This window comes from Trachypithecus francoisi, unplaced genomic scaffold, assembly GCF_009764315.1.
Source record: "Trachypithecus francoisi isolate TF-2019V2 unplaced genomic scaffold, Tfra_2.0 Lachesis_group3, whole genome shotgun sequence".
Classification (NCBI taxonomy): domain Eukaryota; kingdom Metazoa; phylum Chordata; class Mammalia; order Primates; family Cercopithecidae; genus Trachypithecus; species Trachypithecus francoisi.
The window spans coordinates 89,150,601-89,166,191 of record NW_022681468.1 but is presented as its reverse complement, the minus strand read 5'-3'; the positions used below and the strand labels follow the sequence as shown (position 1 = coordinate 89,166,191).

Sequence of the window (15,591 nt, the reverse complement as noted above, 5' to 3'; positions counted from 1 at the left end):
ATCATTATGTGAAGTACAAAAGATTATATTTTGAAGTGTTCCAATTTTTAAACTTTGTGTTTGTGTGTGCTGCTTATTACAGGTGTTTGGGTGGTAGAGGACTGTAAAAGTGATGGATTCCAGTCACCATATGCCTGAGAAGGAATACTGGGAGTATTAGCCTGTACCATGATACTGAAGAGTAGGGCAAATAGAACTTTAGCATTTGGGAAGTCACATCCTCCACCTGAAGAATTACAAATTCTAATGAATTTGTAATTGCTAATAATATGTATTAATAATAAATATTAGTCTTAGTATTTATTACAGGCTAATATTAAGTTTAATGTGAAAACTTTCAATATGGTTACTGATTATAGATTTGAGGTGGTAGTGATAATTTGGGAAAATATAATAGGTATAGTCATGAGTCACTTAGTGACAGGGATATGTTCTGAGAAATGCATCATTAGCCAATTTTGTTACTTTGTGAACATCATAGAGTGCACAGTATTTACACAAATTTAGATGGTACAGTCTCCTCCACACCTAGGCTATATTTGGTATAGCCTATTGCTCCTAGTCTACAAAGCTTTACAGCATGTTACTCTACTGAATACTGTAGGCGTTTGTAACATAGTAGTGTGTATTTGTATATCTAAACATGGAAAGCATACAGTAAAAATATGGTATAAAAGATAAAAAAAGGTATACCTATATAGCACAGCTCTATTATAATCTTATGTGACCACCGTCATTTATGTGGTTCATTACTGACTGAAATGTCGCTATGCAAAGACTGTATTAGTAATTTATCTAAAATGTCTAAACTGTGGAATGTCAACCAATATGTGGATCACTATGGAGATGTTAGATAACCCAATCTGAAGATACTCTTAGGGTTTTGTGTGTGTGTGTGTGTGTTACGTGTGTGTGTGTAAGAACAGAAGCTAGAAATGAACACAGATTCATGTGAAAACTTGTGTACAAATGCTCATAGCAGCATTAGTCATAATAGGTAAAAAGTTGAAACCATCCAAATGACCATCAGTTGATGAAAGAATACATAGGCCGGGTGCGGTGGCTCAAGCCTGTAATCCCAGCACTTTGGGAGGCCGAGACGGGCGGATCACGAGGTCAGGAGATCGAGACCATCCTGGCTAACATGGTAAAACCCCATCTCTACTAAAAAATACAAAAAACTAGCCGGGCGAGGTGGCGGGCGCCTGTAGTCCCAGCTACTCGGGAGGCTGAGCCAGGAGAATGGCGGGAACCCGGGAGGCGGAGCTTGCAGTGAGCTGAGATCCGGCCAGTGCACTCCAGCCCGGGCGACAGAGCGAGACTCCGTCTCAAAAAAAAAAAAAAAAAAAAAAGGAATACATAATAGGTTGTATTTCCACACAAGGGAATATTATTCAGCAATAAAAAGGAATAAAGTGTAGATATGTGCTATAACATGGAGGAATCTTGAAAACATGTTCAGTGAAAGAAACCAGTCACAAAAGACCATATATTGTATAATTCCATTTATATGAAATTTCTGGAATAGGCAAATCTATAGAGACAGAAAGTAGGTGTCTCACTGCCTGAGGCTGAGCCATATGGGGCTGGGGTAGGCGTAGGAAATTGGGAGTGAGTCCTGATTAGTACTGGGGTTCTGTTAAAGGATGATGAAAATGTTATAGAATTACATAGTGATGAGGGTTGCACATACCTGAGGATATAAAAACATTCAAGTGTATGCTTTAAATGGGTGAATTGTATGTAAATTATATCTCAATAAAACTACTTTCTTTTTTATTTTTTCAAAAAAGAACAGAAGCTGTTTGAACAGATGTTTTGGGCCTTTGGGTAGTTTAGTGGATGTAGATGGAGGTAGAAGGGCATGGGGGGATAATGGGCATTTCTTGGCATTACTGTGTTATCACACTGTCACACAAATGCTACCTTCTCCTCCATCCACTAGCTAAGAATGTAATAAGTTGTGTTTTAGTGGAGACTGTATAACAACGTATCTTTTTAACCTTACCTAGCACTGAGGCTGGAATTGTGCATTATTCTAGTTGACAGGATTAATCTTACCATTCTCGTATCTATTTCTTTTTTTATGTTAAATTCAGATGCTTTCCTGTTTTCAGGGTTAAGGTTATACAAAATTGTGTTCTGCCCATCGGTCTACCCTACACCCTCCTTTGCTTTTTGTTCATACCTATTCAAGTTTGTGTCATTTTTCTTTTTTACTTCCTGTAATTGGAACAATCTCTTGTTTCGTGAGTGTGTATATAATCACTTTCTTCCTTAAATGCTTGCTTCTGTGAAATTTTACTGACTTAAAGATATTGTTTCCTGTGAATTAGTATCTCGTTATATGTTTTGAAATAAATCTGTTCTTTTAAGGCCTTAATAGTATTTAAAAAAAATTCTAGTATCAGCTATTTAATCATTCTAAATATATTCCAAAACTTCTAATTTGGCTTTTGCTGTAATATTTGCCTTCTGATGTCTTGGACGTAGTGACAACTTTTCAATAGGAATGTCATTAAGAAATTAGTCATTGTGTACCACAGTAAACACTTGGTAATTAAGGAGTTTTTAATGTATGCTAGTCACTGTGCTAAGCACATTACATGCTTATTTAATTCTCACAACTTATGAGGTATAGAAATTATACTAGTTATAGATGAGGAAACAGACTCAAACAGTAATGCTGGTTATTCTTGGTGTTAACTTTATGAAATCACAAAAATCTTTTAAATTATAGCTTTCCAGTGTTGAGGAGTGGCTTTCATAATGTATGAATTGTGGATCTGTTTGTGTTCTTCAGTGGTGTCTTAAAAATTTGTAGGTTTTTTCCTAAATGGAATCATACAATAGGTATTCTCTAGTGTCTGGCTTTTGTCCCTCAGCAAAATGTTTTTGTGATTCTTCTGTGTTTGTATCTATCAGTAGTTTGTTCCATTTTTCTGTTGACCAGTGTTCCTTTTATGTTTAAACTACAATTTCACTGTTTGCCTTTCAAGGACTTTTGGTAGTATTATGAATAAAGTTGCTATGAAGATTTGAGTATATGCCTTTGTATGGACATATGCTTTCGTTTTTCTTGGGTAAATATTATACCAAAGAGTGGGATTTCTGGGTCACATGGTATATGTATATTTTATTTCATAAGAAATTGTGAAACTGTTTTCCAAAGTAGTTGCATGATTTTACAGTCCCATCAGTAGTAAATGAGAGTTCCAGGTTTCTCCATATCTTCACCAACACTTTGCATTCTGAGCCTTTTTAAGTTGAGCCATTTTAGTGGATGTATACTTGTATATCCTTATTTTAATCTCCATTTATTTGATGACTAATGATGCTAAACGTTTTTAATCTACTGAATGTCTCTTCATACATCTTTTTAAGTTAAATGTTCACATCTTTTGCCCATTTTTAATAGGGTTATTTGCCTTCTTATTACTCACTGTAAGACATCTTTATATATTCTACGTAGAAGTCTTTTTTTCATTTTCTCCATTATATTGTGAATATTTTTTATCCCTTAATGGTGTCTTTCAAAGAGCAGAAGGCTCAGTTTTGTTGAAGTGCTATTTGTCAGTTTTCTTCCTTATGGTACCTGCTTTTTTGGTGTCCTGTCTGATAGATGTTTGCCTTACATGGGGCAGTGGGATTTTTATCCCAAACTATACAATTTTGAGAAGTTTTATAGTTTAGCTTTTATTTATAGGTCTACATTTCATTTTGAGTTAATTTTTGTGATTGTTTTGAGGTAATGTCAAGGTTCAAGTATCATTTGTTGATAAGGTTTTTCTTATCCCCTTGAATTGCCTTGACATCTTTGTTGAAGATCAAATGACCATATTTGGTTAGATTTATTTCTGGATTCTCTGTTATGTTCCATTGATTTACGTCTTGTTATTACAAGAGCACACTGTATTTAGTCTTAAAATTAGGTAGTGTAAATCCTTCAACTTTTTTTTTTTTAATTATACTTTAAGTTCTGGGGCACGTGTGCATAACGTGGTCTTTTGTTACATAGGTATACATGTGCCATGGTGGTTTGCTGCACCCATCAACCTGTCATCTGCATTAGGTATTTCTCCTAATGCTATCCCTCCCCGAGTCCCCCACCCCGTGACAGGCCCCGTTGTGTGATGTTCCCCTCTCTGTGTCCATGTGTTCTCATTGTTCAGCTCCCACTTAGGAGTGAGAACATGTGGTGTTTGGTTTTCTGTTCTTGTGTTAGTTTGCTGAGAATGATGGTTTCCAGCTTCATCCATGTCCCTGCGAAGGACATGAACTCATCCTTTTTTTATGGCTGCCTTTGTTTCTTTTAAAAATTGTTTTGGCTGTTTATAAATTTATAAATTTTGAATTTTTTTGTCAATTTTTACAAAAATGCTTTTTGAGATTTTGACTGAGATTGTGTTGAATCTATAGATCAATTTAGGGAGAATCAGTATCACAACAGTATTGAGGGTTCAGCTCCATGAACATAGTATATAATCTTTATTTTTGTAGGCCTTCCTTAATTTCTCTCAGCAGTGTTTTCTAGTATTTAGAATATTAGTCTTGCACATGTTAAATTTGTCTCTAAATATTTCCTGCTTTTGAAACTAATATATTTTTACAAAACTTAATTTTGCATTTTCATTACAAATATGTAGAAATACAGTTGATGTTTAATATTGATCTTGTATCCTATACCCTTGCAAACTCCACTTCTTAGTTCCAGTTACTTTATTGTAGATTTTTTTTGGTTTTTACTGGGTATGATGTGTGAGAATAGAACCTGTTTTAATTCTTCCTTTCCAATCTGGATGCCTTTTCTTTTTCTTACATTATTCAACTGCTTAGGACCTTCAGTAAAATAGCAATTAAAAATGGTGAGAGTGGACATTTTTGTTTTGTTGCAGTCTTAGAGGGGGAAATTAGTCTTTTACCATTAAGTATGATCTTAGCTGTAGGTTTTCTGTGGATACTCTTTATAGGTTGAGGAAGTTCCATTCTTTTTTAGTTTGCTGAGGATTTTTTTTTTTTTTTTTTTGAGGCAGGGTCTCCTCTGTTGCGCAGGCTGTTGTACAGTGGCACCATCATGGCTCACTGCAGTCTTGACTGTCTGGGCTCAAGCAATCCTCCTGCCTCAGCCTCCCAAGTATCTGGAACCACAGACGTGTGCCACCACACTCAGCTAATATTTTTTTTTTTGTATTTTCTTTCTTTCTCTCTTTTTTTTTTTTCCTGAGGAGTCTCGCTGTTGCCCAGGCTGGAGTGCAGTGGCATGATCTCGGTTCATTGCACCTTCTGCCTACCAGGTTCAAGCAATTCTCCTGCCTTAGCCTCCTGAGTAGCTGGGACTACAGGCACACACCACCATGCTCAGCTAGTCTTTTTTTCGTATTTTAGTAGAGTCGGGGTTTCACCTTGTTGCCCAGGCTGGTCTTGAGCTCCTGAGCTCAGGCAGTTCGGCCGTCTCAACCTCCCAAAGTGCTAGGATTACAGGCATGAGCCACTGCGCCTGTCCTTAATTTTTGTATTTTTTTGTAGAGATGGGGTCTCACGGTATTGCCCAGGCTGGTCTCGAATCCTGACCTCAGGCAGTGTTCTTGCCTCAGCCTTCTAAAGTGCTGGGGGTATAGCTATGAGCCACTGCACCTGGCCAGTTTGCTGAGTTTTTTTTTTGAAATTTCTTCCTGAATGGGTGTTTTGTTATTTCTCTGTGTCTACTGAAATTAATCACATGGGTTTTTTTGGCATGTTAATGTGGTGAATTTACATTGATTTTTGAATACTGAACCAACCCTGTATTCCTGAGACAAACCCCATCTGTACTGATATTTTCTTTATATATTTTGCTGGATTTGACCTGCTAATATTTTGTTAAGAATGTTTGCATCTGTACCCAAGTGACACTGGTATGTAGTTTCTTTTACTTGTGGTCCTCTTGACTCAGTTTGGTATCAGAGTTATTTATACTGGCCTCCTTAAATATGTTAGAAAGTGTGTCCTCTCCTCCTGTTTCCTAAAGAGATTGTGTACAGCTGATAGTAAATCTTTAACTGTTTGCAGAATTCACTAGCGAAACCATCTTGGAGTTTTCTTTGTGGAAAACTTTTAAATTATGAATTTAGTTTATTCGATACAGAAATTATTTAGACTTTTCTTTTTGTGTCAGTTTTGATAATCCGCATGTTCTAAGAAATTTTGTCTACTTAAGTTGTCAGTTTTATTGGCATAAAATCACCCTTAGTATACTTCTAATGTTTGCAGCATTTGTAGTGATGTCCTTTCTTTTATTTCTGATGTTGGTAATTTGTGTCTTTTTTCTTGACCAGTCTAACTAGAAGTTCTTTTCAAATAACCAACTTTACTATAATTGATTTTATCTAGTTTGTCCCACATCTCTTTTACCAGTTTCTACTTCTATTATTTCCTTACCTCTACTTTTAGTTTAATGTGCTCCTTTTTTCTAGCATCTTAGGGTGGAAGTTTGGAACACTGTTAAACCATTATTTTTTTTCTAAAATATGCACTTAAAAGCTGTAAATTTCCAAGTACAGTATCTTTAGTTTTACCCTATATAATCTAATAATGTTTTTACCATTTAGTTTGACGTATTTTTAAAATTTTAAATGATTTATTTGATCCATGAGTTATTTAGAAATCTTTATTTCCAAATGTTTGGAAAATGTCCCAAAATGGAAAATGTCCCCCCCAAAAAATGTCCTTTTTGTAACTGATCTTTCATTCTTTTGTGGTCAGAAAACAGTTTCTATGTCATTTCAGTTCTTATAAATTCATGTGTCTTGTTTTATGGTCCAGCATATGTTCTTTGTTGTTGATTGTACACATGTATATTTTCATGTTTGTTCTTGTAGTGGTTGGTTGTAATACTCATTTAAACCAAGGTGGTTTATAGTGTTGTTCAGGTCTTACATATCTTCACTGATTTTCCATCTACTCATTTTACCAGTTAGTGTGAAGGGAGTATTTGAGTCTCCAGCTGTAATTGTAGGTTTATCTATTTCTCCTTTTATTTCTGTCAGTGTTTGCTTTATGCGTTTTGGAACTCATGAAATTATTGACTGCATACATGTTTAGAATTATTTGGTAGTTTTGATAATTTGACATTGTGAGCATTATGAAACATCCCTTTATTAATTCTCCTGTACTCTTCTTTGATATTAATATAGGCACTCCTGCTTGTAGGATTAATGTTTATATGATATATCCTTTTCTATTTTATGTTTCTTGCCTGTGTTAATTTAAAGTAGTATTTTATAGGAAACATATATATAGTTGGGTCTTGTTTTTTTTACTTAATCTGATAATCTCTACTTTTAATCTAGTATGACAGTCTCTACTGTTTAATTGAGGTGTGTAGACCATATATATTTACTGTAATTATTATTATAGTTAGATTTAAGTGTACTATCTTACCATCTTTGTTTTCTACTTGTCGTACCTATTTTGTGTTTTCTCTTCCTCTTTTTATACCTTTTTTGGATTACATGTTTTAAAAATATGCATTCCATTTAATCTACTTTCTTGGTTTATTCGTTTTATTTTATGTATTTGGTAGTTGCTTTAGGGTTTTACAACATGAATCTTGAACTTATCACAATCCACCTTCATCACTTTAGAAATAATGTAAGATCCTTACTGTAGGGTACTTCCAATTTCCTTCCCTTCATTCTTTTTACTATTGTCATTGATTTTATTCTACGTATGTTATTACTGTACATTATTACTACTGTTGCTTTAGACAATCAGATATCTTCTTAAAACTTAAATGTCTTATAATTTGTCACATGCTTACCATTTGTTACTCTTTCTTTGTGTAGAGCTAGGTTTCTATCTGCTCTTTTAAAAAATTTAATAGACTATATCTTAGAACAGTTTTAGGTTTATAGAAAAATTGAACAGAAAGTGCAGAGTTCATATATGCCACCCTAACCCCACCCTTTGCAAGTTCCCTATGATTAACCTCTTGTATTGGTGTGGTACATTTGTTACAATTGAGGGCTGATACATTATTATTAGCTAAGTCCATAGTTCACATTAGGGCTCACTCTCTGTTGTACAGTTCTGCTACCATTTTCTGCTTCTTAAAACTCTTCCTTCAGTGTTTCTTGGATTGCAGGCCTCCTGGTAACAGATTGTCTCAGCTTTTGTTTGTTTGAAATGTCTTTATTTCCCCTTTGTTGGTGAATAATATTTCTGCTTTATATAGATTTTAGTTTACAGAGTTTTTTTTTCTTCTTCTTTCTAGCACTTTACAGGTGTAATTCCTTTGTTTTAAACTTGTTGCATTACTTTTGGCAAGGAGTCTGGTAATTCTTATCTTTGTTCCTCTGTGTGTAATGTGTCTTTCCACTTCTTTGGGTTCTTGTAAGATTTTCTCTGTATGACTGGATTTCTATTATGTGCCTTGGTGTGGTTTCTTTGTGCTTAATCTGCTGTATGTATGTTGAGTTTCTTGAATATGTGTGTTCAGTTTTCCTCAAATTTGGAAATTTTTTGGCGCTGTTTCTTCGTATATTTTTTGTTTCTCCTTCCTTCAGCAATTCCAATTACATTATTTTTAGATTGCCCTTGATATTCTCACAGGTTCTTGATGATCTGTTTTTGTTTTGTTTTGCTCTTTTTGCTGTTTTTACATCTTCAATTTTGTGATCTTTTCTGCAGTTTAATCTACTGTTAATTCCATCCAGTTACTTTTTTGAGATACTGCATTTTTCATGTTTAGAAAATGCATTTTATTCTTTTAAAAATCATTTTCTTTTTTGTTCCTTTAAAAAAATCCAGCAATAGATTTATAATATTTTGAAGTTTATGCTTTTAAAGACATCCTCTCTTGCTTCTGGGCTTCTTTCTTTTATCAGATTTCCCCCCAGGTGGTGTGGGTCACACATTTCTTCATTTTCTTATGTTTAGTAAGTTTTGATTGACTCCTGGACATTCATCACACTGTTGTCTGGATTTTGTTGATTTCCTGTCAAGAGATTCTAATTTTGTTTTGGCAGACTGATAAATTTCTTGCAGACATGCATGAACCTTTTGAGCTTGCTTTTAAACTTTGTTCTGGCAGATCTAGTGTAGCCTTTACTATTATAGGACTACGTTAGCACTTGGTGGTGCTGCTGCGTCATTTTCTACTGATTGCCCAGGTTTCTCTGGGTGAAACTTGAACATTGTGCAGTCTTATGTAATCTTTGGAAAATTTTTTTTATTATAGTGCTTCCTGATCATTGTTCTTTGCCTGGCCTTGTGAATTTCACTTTATTCATGCACACATTCGATGAAAAACTATAGAGCTGTGTTGTTACGTGTGGTAGCCATTAGCCATATGTGGCTCTTAGGGGCTTGAATTATGGTTATTCTGAATTTAAATGTGCTGTGTGTGTAAAACACACTGTATTAGTCCGTTTGCATTGCTATAAGGCAATACCTTAGACTGGATAATTATAAAGAAAAGAGGCTTATTTTGACTCATAGTTCTGCAGACATATAAGAAGCATACTGCTGGCATCTGCTTCCAGATGAGTGTGTCAGGAGTGTTATAGTCATGGTGTAAGGGAAAAGGGGAGCAAGCTTGTCACGTGGGAAGAGAAGAAGCAAGAGAGGGCAGCAAGAGAGAGTGGGTGGGGGAGAGGTACTACACTCTTGAACGACCAGATCTTGTGTGAACTCAGAGTGAGACCTCATTACCAAGGGGAGGGCACCAAGTCATTCATGAGAGAGCTGCCCCCATGACCCAAACACCTCCCACCAAGTCCCACCTCCAACATTAGGGATTACATTTCAACATGAGATATGGGTGGGGACAAATATCCAACTCATTTCACACACACTGAATGTTAGGGATGTAGATTGGAAAAACGTATATGAAAATCTCATTTTTAAAATATCAGTTACATCCTGAAGTGATAATATTATGACTCTATTGGGTAGTATACATTGTATTAAAATTAATTGCACCTTCTTTTTACTTTACAGTGTAGTTACTAGAACATTAAAAATTACATTTTAGGTTCATATTATGTTTCTTTTGGGCAGTGCTGCTCTAGAATCCCTCTGCAGATTTCAGGAGCACTTTCTCTCCTGAGTACCATCCTTTTTGCTAATCTGTCCCACAAATTCCCAGTACCTCAGACTTCCTGAATTTTTATCTGTCTCATGTACTCAGTGAGTCCTCCATTTTCTTCTTGGCTTCCCTTTTCTGCACTGTCATCCTGACTATGCATCCAAGCATTTGTAGGGACACTTTCCCTTTTTCCAGGCCTCACAGTGCTGAGCTGCTCATTGTCTGATGTTTTAAAATTGTAGTTTTATATATTTTATCAGTTTTCTAGTTTAGTTCAATGGGAGAGCATGTCCGATACCAGTTGCTACATCATGGCTGGTAGCAAAAATCTTAAGGCATGAGGAGTTGGGTGCACTTATGAGTTCACCCTCATTTGAATTAAAAATACCCTTTGCAGCTAATCCTAAATTTTGATTACAAATGAAATTCATAATTTTGTGAGTTTCATTTTGGATTGACTTTGGAACTGTTTTCATATAGAAACTTTTGTTTTCTTTGACACTGCAATATGCTCAGTGCAGAACATCCAGTGAAATTTTGATTGTTTTCAAATGTAAGGTAGTACAAATAATTTGAACACTGGTTGAAGTCATTTCATTTAACCATTCTTACTAGTACGGAAAATTGGAAGCTGAGAAAGTTGTACCATGGTATAAAACATGATATTCAACATTCAAATGTCCTTGATAATGCTTCAAGGTCTCGTTTCTTTCAGGAGTACCTTCTATTAAAAAAGGTGTTTTGTTTTTAATCACCTATTTGAGATAGGAAAAAAACAAATTATATTTTTTTGGACTCTTTCATACACCACTCGCCACGGGATACTTTGCCTCCAGTCACCAAAACGTGTGTGAGGGTTTCCCACTTACCAAGCAGTTCTCCAGTGTACACAGCTGGATTTCCTATAATTCAGTTCAATTCTAATACTATCTACCTGATACTATCAGATCCTACAGGTTGAGGGCTCAGCCTGACAAGACTGGCCCACTTCGGATGCCAATTGCAAGTCCCTGGTTGTGACCTGTACTTCTGATCAGTTGGCTGTAAATCAGGGGTTCTCCCTACCCCTTCTTCTGGTTTGATTAATTTGCTAGAGCAGCTCACAGAACTCAGGGAAACACAGTATTTATGTTTACCCATTTATTATGAAAGATGTAGATGAATGACCAGATGGAAGAGATGCGTAAGGTAGAGTGTATAGAAAGGGGCACAGAGCTTCCATCCTCTATCTGGTCATGCTACCATCCAGGAACGTCCACGTGTTCAGCAATCTGGAAGCACTCCAAACCCTGTCCTTTTTTTTTTTGAAGGGTTTGTTACCTAGGTATGATTGATTACATACATCATTGACCGTTGATAATCAGCTCAAGCTTCCTCTCCCCTCCCTAGAGGTTGGGAGTTGGAGCTGAAAACATTAACCCTCTATTCATGCCTGGGTCTTTCTGATGACCAGCACATATATTGAAGCTACTTAGGGCCCCCTAGTCACTAGTCATTTCACTTGCGTACAAGAGACACCTGCCACTCCAGCAGAAACCAAATATGTATTTCTTATTACATCACATTATTTCTATCCATGTGATTTATGTGATATTGTATAATTTTTAGTTCTGGTAATTGTCATATAGAAACGTTAAATATATTTTAAAAGGTATTATGAAATTATCAATAATTGTAAATATTTCACAGCAGGTATCTACCTGTTCATGGTCTCTATCATATAGAGATTGATGTACAATGTATATCTGAACCTGCTCAAATGTACTGGTCCTCTGAGACTGAGGTTTGCTTTGTTATATTAGGCATTCATTTTTTTCCCACCTCTTTATTCAACAAAAGCATTTACTGAACTGTGGTTATGTATAGCAGTTAAAAGCATTCCTGGATTCTAATCCTGGCTTCACCACTTTACTAGCTGAATACCTTGGGAAGTTGCTTCTTTAGTATTTGCGTTGCGTCTTGAGAATAGTAATGGGGTAATAATGAGGTTGTTGTTGGCATTACATCAGGTAATGACATGTAAAGCAATTAGTATGCTGAATAGCATATGATAAATACTGAAGTATTACTGCTGCTCTTGTAGTTGTTGTTACTACATTAGGCTTTCTCTGGGTACGTTGTCTATAGTTTTAATCTCCTTCCTCTGACAGTACTTCCTTCCCTGCTTAATTTTTTTTTTCTCATTAAGGACTTTTCCACCAACCTACCACCTATGTTATATATTCCTTATTCACCTTGTACTGTAGGTCTCCCCACTAGAATGTAAGCTCTATGAAGTCAGGAATAGGGATAGGGATTGATTCCTAGCGCCTAGAAAAGTGCCTGGAATATGTTGGATGCTTTGTAAATATTTTCCAAATGAATTATACTGAATCCTGGGCCAGATATTGACTAGATATTGGGGATATAAAAAGAACAAAGTACAAAGTTCCTTCTTTTAAAAAAGCATATGGTATAATAGGGGAGACTCATACTTGTACAACTAACTACAATAATTTTACTCCCTGGAAGTGATGGTGATAGTTAAGGTGTACTGAAGATGGCGTCACAGAACGCGTCATTGAATTGGACATTTGATCTATATAAGAGACAAAGGGGAAAGTTATTTCCAGGTGGAGGTAAAAACAAAGTTAAAGAGCTTAACAGTTTTGGCAATGGCTTGTTGTCCAGGTTAACAATGTATGTCAATGGGTAGTAAAGGGAGATAGGGATAGCAATTAGAGGTCCAGGTTGTCTCCCTTTTAGATGGACGGAAGCAGTGGGATTTGAAGTTTCAGTATATGAAATTTGGTGATAACTGACTCAGCACTAACATTTTAGTTTTTTTTTTTGAAAGAGTGTGTTTCATTATAGATTATTGTAAAAGAACTATAAAAATTTGATTTTTAACAATATAGTCTTTTAGAAACTACTTGAAAACTAAGTACAAAATACATCATCAATAACTACATTTATATAATTGAGGAATGCATTTTGATGTGAGAATAGCTACTGTGTTGTGTAACTGTCAAATTTTTGTTTAATCACTTGTTTGCTATAGGGCAAATAGCTAAATTTTGGCTTCACTTTCAATTATTGTATTTTAGAAGTTGGTAATGCATCTAAGTTTGAGGAATTTTTTCCTGCATTTTAGTACAATTAGGTTAAAAGCTGAAATTGGTGTTTTAAAGCAAGTTCCTTTTACCTTTGCAAAAAAAAAAAAAAAAGCCTTGTTTATGTGTTTTTATGTCTTTTAAAGTTTGGACTTTTAATACCTAATTTGTTAATATAAAAAGAATGCTTGGCAGTTTGTGTTGTTCCCTCCCACCCCCAAAGGAGGTGTCCATTTCCGAATAGAAGCAAAATCAGTGTCATAATAATTAATACTGCTGAATCAGATTCAGAAGATTGGTGTTTCTGTGGAGAAATTATTTTCATTTGATGAAATGGATTTACTTGGGGATTGATTGAATCACCTGATCATGCATTTCTAAATTATTGTGTTAGCATTATAATTGATCCTGGCCAATGGGAGTGAGGAAAGAGATAGCTTTCTTTTTTCTACCTGAATGTCCTGCTCTATCTTCAAGCAAGAATGTAGCAGGGCTGGGTTATTCTTTATGCACCTAATCCATTGAGCAGTATTCACTAGTGTTCCTTTCTTAATGCGAATTATGGACAACCATCAGTATTCTGTTCATTTTTGTCATTTTGTGTTAATTTCATTGTTTCCTTTAAAAGATAGCTAGCTAGTGAAAAGTATGGATATACACATTGTATTGAAATACAGGTATATTTTATGGTGATAGCACATAATTATTTCACAATTTTCTTTTTTTTTTTTTTGAGACGGAGTCTCGCTCTGCCACCCAGGCTGGAGTGCAGTGGCCAGATCTCAGCTCACTGCAAGCTCCACCTCCCGGGTTTACGCCATTCTCCTGCCTCAGCCTCCAGAGTAGCTGGGACTACAGGCGCCCGCCACCTCGCCCGGCTAGTTTTTTTTTTTTTTGTATTTTTTTAGTAGAGACGGGGTTTCACCGTGTTAGCCAGGATGGTCTCGATCTCCTGACCTCGTGATCCGCCCGTCTCGGCCTCCCAAAGTGCTGGGATTACAGGCTTGAGCCACCGCGCCCGGCCACAATTTTCTTGATGAAAGCAATATGGTGAACATTTTAAACTATTTAAAACAAGTTAGTTTATTGAAACTAGTTAGTTCAATAGGCTATACACACAGTACAGATAAACATAAAGTATAACATATGATACAGAGGATAGGAAAATGGGACCTAGGAAACCAAGTTTTGAATCTCACAGTGCAAAGAATGTTATTGAACATTTGAGTAATACTTGCTGAAGAAAAAGGATTTGTAACAATGGAAATACTCAGTTGACTAACATTTTGTTTTATTCCAAATAAAACAAATGACTTTTTAAAATTTAATTTTCATTTAACAGTATTTGTGGAGCTTTCTGCTAAGAATGGTGTTGAGTGCTAGAATTTTGTATAATTGTATATTTAATTCAGTTTTGGAGTCAAGAACAATAACGCACTCATTTTTTTCTTTTTTAAGGAATTGCATTTTGCGAAAAGGAACAAGAATTTTCTGCAAGGATCATATCTAAGTGCACTTTTTGCTGATACTTCATTTCTAGTAAGTCATTTTTTCTTTTCTATGTTAAGAAGTAAATACAATGGAAATGTATTTTAAAAATCAAGCTGTTCTTGTGAGATTGAATGGCAGTTACTGTAGAGGTTTTCTTGGGGGTGAGGGGGGGCTTAATTTAGACCAGTTAAGGAAATTTGTAAGATTCAGTTGAAATGCATAATATTGTGTAGTGGCAGTTTAGTTTCTCTTACATTTTGTCTGATGCTGCTGAAATAATCTCAGATTTTTTCATCTTTCACACTTCTTCCATATTCTCTTATCAGTTAACCTCTATTTGAAGAAAAAAGTAAGTAGGTAGTTGGTAGTTACTGAGACAGTTAATAGGATGAAGGGAGCATTGGGGGACATGAGTTACATGAGCTGAGGAAAGATTTTCAAGTGAAAGATGACGTGGACATATCTAGCTGTATCTCATGAAGCGTGGGAAAGGTCAAATAGAAAAAGCAAATTTTAGGGGATCTTTTAAAAATGTGGACATTTTAAATGACTTTTAATTAACTGCCTTAAATTAATGGGTTCATATTTGCAAAGCTCAGGAGTAGATGATTTTGATTAAAAAAATTACGTTGGCCTAGGTTAACATTCACAGTATCTTAGTAAGATGTGTAGTCCTCAAAAGTTTTCATGCGTGAAACCTTACCTGAATTCCACCTTCTACTTAAAATGGAAAAGAAGTGAATTATATTAATGCTAGAATATTTTAAAAGAAGTAATTTTGAAAAATGTTAGGGGATATTCATCAGTGTGTTATGATAAGTTAACATTAGCATTTTAAATATTAGATATCATTGATCAAACCTGATGATTACGTCAGTAAAAATCTTGGAAAAGGTATCTTAAAAATTTTTATTTTGCCCATTTCAGGAATACTTTTTAGGT

The 15,591-nt window shown here is 35.4% G+C and overlaps 1 protein-coding gene across 12 annotated transcripts in view; it reads left to right on the top strand.

Moving 5' to 3' along the window:
* Window positions 1-15,591, top strand: part of MEF2A (myocyte enhancer factor 2A) — a 162,309-nt gene that overhangs the window by 19,126 nt on the left and 127,592 nt on the right. For 6 of the 12 annotated variants that reach the window (XM_033188847.1, XM_033188837.1, XM_033188849.1 and 3 more), the window contains exon 2: window positions 14,617-14,697. The exons of the other annotated variants lie outside the window; for them this stretch is intronic. The gene's annotated coding sequence lies outside the window, so the exon portion shown is untranslated. The remainder of the gene's footprint in view (window positions 1-14,616; window positions 14,698-15,591) is intronic. 12 annotated transcript variants of the gene reach the window in all.